Below are 7,560 nucleotides of genomic sequence, written 5' to 3' on the forward strand. Positions count from 1 at the left end.
CCACGTGTGCTGGAGTGAGTGACGAATCAGAATCCACTCACCCGCCCCCTGGGCAGCCTATGAGAATTGTCTATTGTGATTGGACATGCAAATGAGGAAGGAGTCACAGGAAGTGACCCCTTTAAAAAGAAGGAGTGGAGGGAGTGAGAGGGCTTTGGTGGAAGAGGGCGCCAGGTGACAGGCTTCTGGTTTGGTGAAGGGGACCTGAGGGAGCTTTGCTGGTTCCTGACCAAGACTGTTCCACGTGGTGAGTTTAAAGACTGGATCTTCCTGAACTTCTATTAAGAAACTTCTTTTTATACTTTTATACATTCACTCTGTGAATGAAGTTTGCTCCATCCACCTCCAGGCCTCAGGCCCTTTAACCTTCGGCTGAGGACTAAGATCTACCTGGACTAATCAGTGGGACAGATTCTTATTTCCTCACTTCCTCTCTCTCTTCTCATATGAATAAACTTCCATAAAAGTCAACTTTGACTTGAGATTATTCTTAATTGAGGATTAATAATAGTTCAATCCTCTGGCGACCACCTTTAATATATAGAACCCATAAAACCCTCTTTTCCCCCTTACAGAGCTCCATTTCTTAGTGCTGTTCTCATGATTCAACCACTTTTTGTTATCTACTCCAGGCTGCTCTCAGCTAATTCCTCAACCTGGACAGAGGCCTTCGGGGACCTTGATGAATGTCAGGGGTCAGGACGAGGACTCGGAGAGGAGCCACTGGCTTTGAAAAAGAAAAAGGAATTGAGGACGCCACCGATTCACAGAAATAACAGGCTTGTCCTACATTGCCTTCCTGGAGACGCCTGCGCCATTCAGTTCCCTTGGACCCTTCTGTGTGCCTATCACATAGCGCCAGACACACAGTAAACACATAGAAAATGCTTGTTGCTTTATCCAGTCATTCTTCATCTACGTTATGTTAAATGTTAAAATTATGTTATGAATGTTATGTTAAAAATGAACTGGAGGGGGCAGTTGGGTAGCTCAGTGGATGGAGAGTCAGGCCTAGAGACGGGAGGTTCTAGGTTCAAACCCGGCCTCAGCCACTTCCCAGCTGTGTGACCCTGGGCAAGTCACTTGACCCCCATGGCCCACCCTTACCACTCTTCCACCTAGGAGCCAATACACAGAAGTTAAGGGTTTAAAAAACAAACAAAAAATGAACTGGACAGTGTCCAGAGGAGGGAATCCAGGACAGAAAAGGGCCTCAAAATGATGTCATGTCAGATTCAGTTGAAGTAAATGGGTATGGGAAGGGATGCCTAGAAAAGAGAAGGCTCAGGGGAAGGAGGTAAGCACAGAGCCTTGCCTATGTGATATTGGACCCACCTAAGACTTACCTCCTGATGGATAGCTGCTGCTCTTCAGATGAAATCATGCAGGAATCTTCTAGTACTCATTTACAGGAAAGGCATTAAGGCCAGGCACTAGGGATGCAAAGATTAAATAAACTTGTTCCCTATCAATGGACAAAGTTCAAAAGGCAAAATGAGCTAACATTAGAAGAGAAGCAGGGAAACGCAGAAAAATACTTTGCAGCAGATTTTTTGGATAGTCTTGTCGATGTGGAATCTGGAGACCCCAAACTTGTGGCCTGGTGGGATCTGATGAACCCCAAGTTTGGGAGACCCCAAAGCTTGTCCTTGTTCCCTGTTCCCTTGAGAATCCACCCTGAAAGGAATCTCAGGCTGGCATGCCAAATACCCTTTTGTCTTAGGTGGTCTTCCCCGGTGTATGAGACCCTTTCCCAGGAAGACACACCTGGGCAGGGACCAGCCTTTAGTATCCGCTCACTGTAGGTAGTCCTTTCTCTTACATCCCAGCCTCTGGCTGTGGTTCCTTTCCCAAGCCTGTCACTCCAGTTTGAACACTCCCATTTCCTTGTAGCCATAGTGATGCCACTCATCTTTCCCAGCCCCTGGAGCTCCCCAAATGGTATAGAGGTTCCCCCATGGGGCAGGGCCCAGAGCAAGCAGAGAGTTCAATCCTGGGACTCTGCATGGGCGTGTGGCGCCCAGCTCCTTGTAGGGGCCTACCTCAGCCCTGTGGCCCTGCCCTTTATTAAAGAGCGGCTTTTCTGAGTATTTAACATTTCTGTGTTTTTTTCAGAGTCAACAGTCTCATTTCTAATATGTATATGTGTATAATATGTAGAGAACTGACCGAAATTCATAAAACTAAGAGACATTCCCTAACTGATGGATGATTGAGGGGTGGGAATAGACAGGTTTCGGAGAAGGAAATCTGGGCTACTATTGGACAAATGAAAAAGTGCTCTAAGTCAGACATGTCAAAGGTTTCTCAGCAGAACCTGTAGAAATGCTAGCTACTATTCTTATAGCCATGATCATTAGGTTAAGTCTACACTGCCCATCTTTAGATTTAATCACCAAAGGTGAGAGCACCTTCCAATCCCAAGGGAAGTCCTAACCCACGTGTGCTGGAGTGAGTGAGGAATCAGAATTAAATTAATGATTAAAATGTAATTGGGAAGTACCAAACAATCTAAACAAAAAATAAAACAGAACATACATAATGTTAACATGTGGTTGTAGCTGCAGGGATCCTTACGTGAGATTTAGTGGCATTTCTATTTGAGTTGGACACCACAGCTCCAATTCACTAGTACTTGCAGAAATGCAAGTTGAGGGGGCAGCTGGGTAGCTCTGTGGAATGAGAGTCAGGCCTAGAGACAGGAGGTCCTGGGTTCCAATCTGACCTCAGCCACTTCACAGCTGTGTGACCCTGGGCAAGTCACTTGACCCCCATTGCCTATCCTTACCACTCTTCTGCCTTGGAGCCAGTACATAGTATTGACTCCAAGATGGAAGGTGAGGGTTTAAAAAAATTAAAATTAAGAAATAAAAAGAAATGCAAGTTGAAAGTGCTCTAAGGCATCAGGTAACACCCATGAGATATGCAAAGATGGCAAAAGAGGAGGGGGACAGGTGTTAGAAGGACTGTGGGAAAAACTGGCACATTAGTGAAATGGTGGTGAGTCCAAGACTGTTCCAACTATTCTGGAAAGCTATATGGAACTAGCCCCAAAAGCAATTAAACTGTGCAAGTTCTTTCATTCAGCAGTATTACTGCTGGGGCTATGTCACCGAAGAGATCAGAGAGGAGGAATTTTCTTTTACATATACCCATGTCGACATGGAATCTAGAGTCCCCAAACTTGTAGCTTAGTGAGGTATGAGGAACCCCAAGTTTAGAAATAGTTTGTAGGTTGGAGACCCCCAAAGCTTGTGCTTGTTCCCAGTTCCCATGAGAATCCACCCTGAAGGGAATCTCAGGCTAGCAGTTGCAGACTGAATAATGGACCCCAGGGTAAATGCTAAATACCCTTTTGTCCTAGGTAGTCTTGCCCATTGTATCAGAGACCCTGTCCCAGGAAGGCACACCTGGGCAGGAACTATCCTTTAGTATCCATTGTGTAAGTAGCCCCTTCCCCTACACCCTAGCCTCTAGCTATGATCCCTTTCTCTAGCTTGATTGTATCCTGTCAGTATAATGTCAATCATCTCTCCTGGCCCCTAGATCTTCCCAAATGGTATATAAGTTACCCAATTTCCTTTGTCCCCAGGAGTGGTCATCTAGTGCGGTGTCACTCCCAGGGGGATCAGGGAGCAGAGCGAAGCTGTGTTCCTTTAGACTCTGCACAAGGCGCAGCTCTGCATAAGAGGCCAAGTAGCCCTCATCCCCCTTTCCCTTGATTAAAGGGTGGTTTTATGACTATTTAATAGTCCTGCGTTTTTTCTAAGTTAACACCCATATATTAAAAAAAATAAATAAAAACCCTTACTTTCCATCTTGGAGTCAATACTGTGCTCTAAGGAGTGGTTAGGGCTAGGCAATGGGGAGTCAAGTGACTTGCCCAGGGTCACACAGCTGGGAAGTGTCTGAGCTCAGATTTTAACCCAGGAACTCCCATCTCTAGGCCTGACTCAATCCACTGAGCCACCTAGCTGCACCCCTCCAAATACTTTTATATAGATGTCAACTTGATTTATCTGACAGGAGTTTGTGTCCTTGAAAACATAAGGGGTTACTGGCATACTTTAGGGGATAAGTAGATGTCCTAGATTACAACCTGATGGTATTGGGGCATAACCAGAATGTGTATATCTGTGTCTATCTCAAAATCTAGGGGGAAATCCAAGGGGAATATTTCTCTCAGGGGTCTTTCTTATCATAAGACTTTGATGTTCAGGGTCACCTTTTCCTTAACCTTAACAAGAATGCAAGGAAGGAAAGGAATTTTCCTGCTTACAGTTTGACCTGAAGCACTTCTCTAATTTGGGGAGTACAAAGGGAAACCCAGAGTCCCATGCCAATACGATTATCTCAGTAGATGTAGAGAAAGCTTTTCACAGAATACAAAACTCATTCCTATTAAAAAAAAAACAAAATAAAAAACAACCAAACACTGAAAAACACAAGAAAAAATGGAACTTTCCTTAAAATGATAACTAGTATTTATCTAAAACCATTAGCAAGCATTATTTGTAATGGGAATCAAGGTTAAGAAAGTTCCTAATGGTTTTTGCGATGTTTCTAATGACTTGGGAACATCAAGATTATGGCATGATAATGCATGCTTGTTTTGTAATGTTCCAGCCCGAAAAGGTCAGTGTGCCCTGAGGAGTGCTCATGCTTTTCTCTATCATATTTGAGCTCCACCCTGATGTTCATTCCAAAAGATTGACAAGTCTAGGTAGAAATTTTCCACATTTCCTAATCCTACAAGACCAGCCCTTGCCTTTGTCTTGAAACACTATGAAATACCTCCTTCCAGGCTTTTCGGGGGGACTTTGGATCTATCCAATCTGCCCCACCCCACATATGTTCCTTAATTCTCTAAATGGAAATAATCATCTTTGCTGCAAAAGCTGTATGTTTGTTTGGTTTTAAGGTACCCATTAGCATGACTATTATTCAATGTTGCACTATAAATACTAGCTACAGCAATAAAGAAGAAAAAGAAATGGAAGGAACTAGACTAGGAATGAGGAAACTAAACTGTCCCTCTTTTCAAAGATATGTAGGATAATGTAATATTTAAAAAGGTTGCCAAACTGTAATGATTAAAATTAAATTATGAGGCTGCTTGTAGCTTTATTACATCAAAGTAGTTTTGGTAGGGGCAGCTGGGTAGCTCAGTGGATTGAGAGCCAGGCCTAGAGACGGGAGGTCCTAGGTTCAAATCCGGCCTCAGACACTTCCCAGCTGTGTGACCCTGGGCAAGTCACTTGACCCCCATTGCCTACCCTTACCACTCTTCCACCTATAAGTCAATACACAGAAGTTAAGGGTTTAAAAAACAAAAACAAAAACAAAAAGTAGTTTTGGTAAAAAGAGGGAAATGTAGGAAAGAGGTAGAGAGCAGTTTAGCTAAATACCCTAATTGTGTTCTGATGGAATGAAGTTCACCTCCAACAAAGGGCTCCTTGGGTTCCAATCTCTAGCCAGAAGTCTATGAGAGTCTCTTCAGCAAGAGTTACCAGCTCAGTAGTGTCTCCAGAAAGTGTCACCAACGTAAGAATGTGTGTTCAGACCTCTGGTCACATCTTTATAAACCGTTTTCTCCACCTGCCAGCTCTCCCACATCACATCTCAGGAACCAATCATAGTTCCTCAATTTGCCTGGCACCATCCACCATCCCAGGGGGCAGTGCCTGTGGAATCAATTTCCTGTCTCTGCGGGTGTGTCTGTACTTGCACGTCAATGATAAAAGATCTTCAAGTTCCTGACTGATTACATTAAAGGTTGTTAATTGATTATATTAAAGAAAACAAAGGGAGGGTAATTCCCTTTTCACAATGATACACTTAGAGAATCAACTAAAAAACTAGTGAAAATAATTAAGAACTTCAGCAAAGTTGCAGGAAATCAAATCAAATCAAATCAACCATCAGCATTTCTATATATTACTAACAAAATTCAGCAGCAAGAGATAGAAAGAGAAATTCCATGGAAGTCTACCCACCAAGACAAACTGAGGGTGTAGAGTGAGAAATTAGAGTGTTATTCTCAAATATATTAGCAATATCTCCAAAATGTACATAACTAGGACCCCAGAAAGAGGTAGTAAAGCTGGTCTCTCTGCTACAACATCCCTTGAAGGGATAATTGCCTCACCCCATTCAGAATACAAAGGCCTCTTAATTACCTTTGGCTGGAATGAGGCAGAAACAATTTATGTCTTTACTATATTGTACAATGTATTTTTGAGATTTAGGGGTATCTTTTGAGTTTGTACTTTAAAAATGTTCAAAACTGAGGTCTACTGATATAGGAATATGTTTTATGAACCTGAGGCTAGGCTAAAAGCCTTTTCCCTGTTCTATAATCCCTTTCCTTGCTTAACCTTTGGCTGCTTTAATTTGCATTCTTAGTGCCTTCACCTCTTACTAACCCAACCTGTGCAATTTGCATTCAAAGGGGTTCCTGCCCAAGAGAACCCTTGGGCTAGAAGCTCTGGGAAACACCATAGTGGTTTGTCAGAGGTGTAGAAATCATCCAATCAGTCCTGTACCCAAAATGTATCTAAGTTTGTATGTAGATTACAACTTGATTCTGACCCTTGACCATTTGCTAAAAAGATTAATTTGGAGGATATCCACTTTAGGAAGGCTGGAACAGTGACCAGGGTAAATATGTCAAGATGATGTCATTTAGCCTGAGGGTTGTATGTTCCTATAAACAAGGGGTGATTCTGTAAGCTGGGACTTTTTTGGCTTTTTGCTTTTGGAACTTTTTTATTTTGGGGTGTGAAGATGGGATTTACTCTCCCCTTGCCTACTTTTAAATTTAATCAACAAAAGTGAATATACCCCTACTTAACCCTAAAGTAGGGGAAGTCCACAAACTACTTACTAAAGGGGTTTGCACCTCCAGAAGCAACTGACTGCCCCCTGGGCAGTTTTAAGCAAATTTAAAGACTACAATTGGTCCCTTAAAGTGGAGGAAGGAACAGGAAGTGGTGTAAAGAAAGGTCTTTAAAAGTGGCTGAAACTTCCTGTCAAGGAGTCTTCAAGCTCTTTCAAGGCTCTGGAGGCTGGCAGAAGATCTTCTTCAATGTGGACCTGGGACTCTAGCATTTGGTAAGACTGTTCTTGGATCTTCCCCTTTGGACTACAATGTGGGTGAGTGAATAGCTGACTCCTTTTCTGGCTTCTGGAGAGATTGGTTTCCAGAGGAGGCCTTGTGGTTATTCACCACTGGATCCTCCAGCTAAATGGCCCTCCAACTGAGGGTCCTCCAGTGGAGGGTTAATGAGCCCTGCCTGAGTTGACCCAGGCACTGGAAAAAAACATTTAGGATGATAAGCTAGATTGCTTACTCTACCCTCTTTCACATTTCTCTACTTTACTCTTTCCTTCTATTTTGTAAATAAAGCTGCTAAATAAAAGTCATTTTGTCTTGAGTTATAATATCTGCAACCACATTCTCTTATATTTTGTCAAACTATTAATTCTATCCCCTACAGGGGCCACATTCACATTCTCATTCTCTCTCTCTCATTCTCTCTCTCTCATTCTCTCTCATTC

The sequence above is a fragment of the Gracilinanus agilis genome, chromosome X, assembly GCF_016433145.1.
Source record: "Gracilinanus agilis isolate LMUSP501 chromosome X, AgileGrace, whole genome shotgun sequence".
NCBI lineage: Eukaryota > Metazoa > Chordata > Mammalia > Didelphimorphia > Didelphidae > Gracilinanus > Gracilinanus agilis.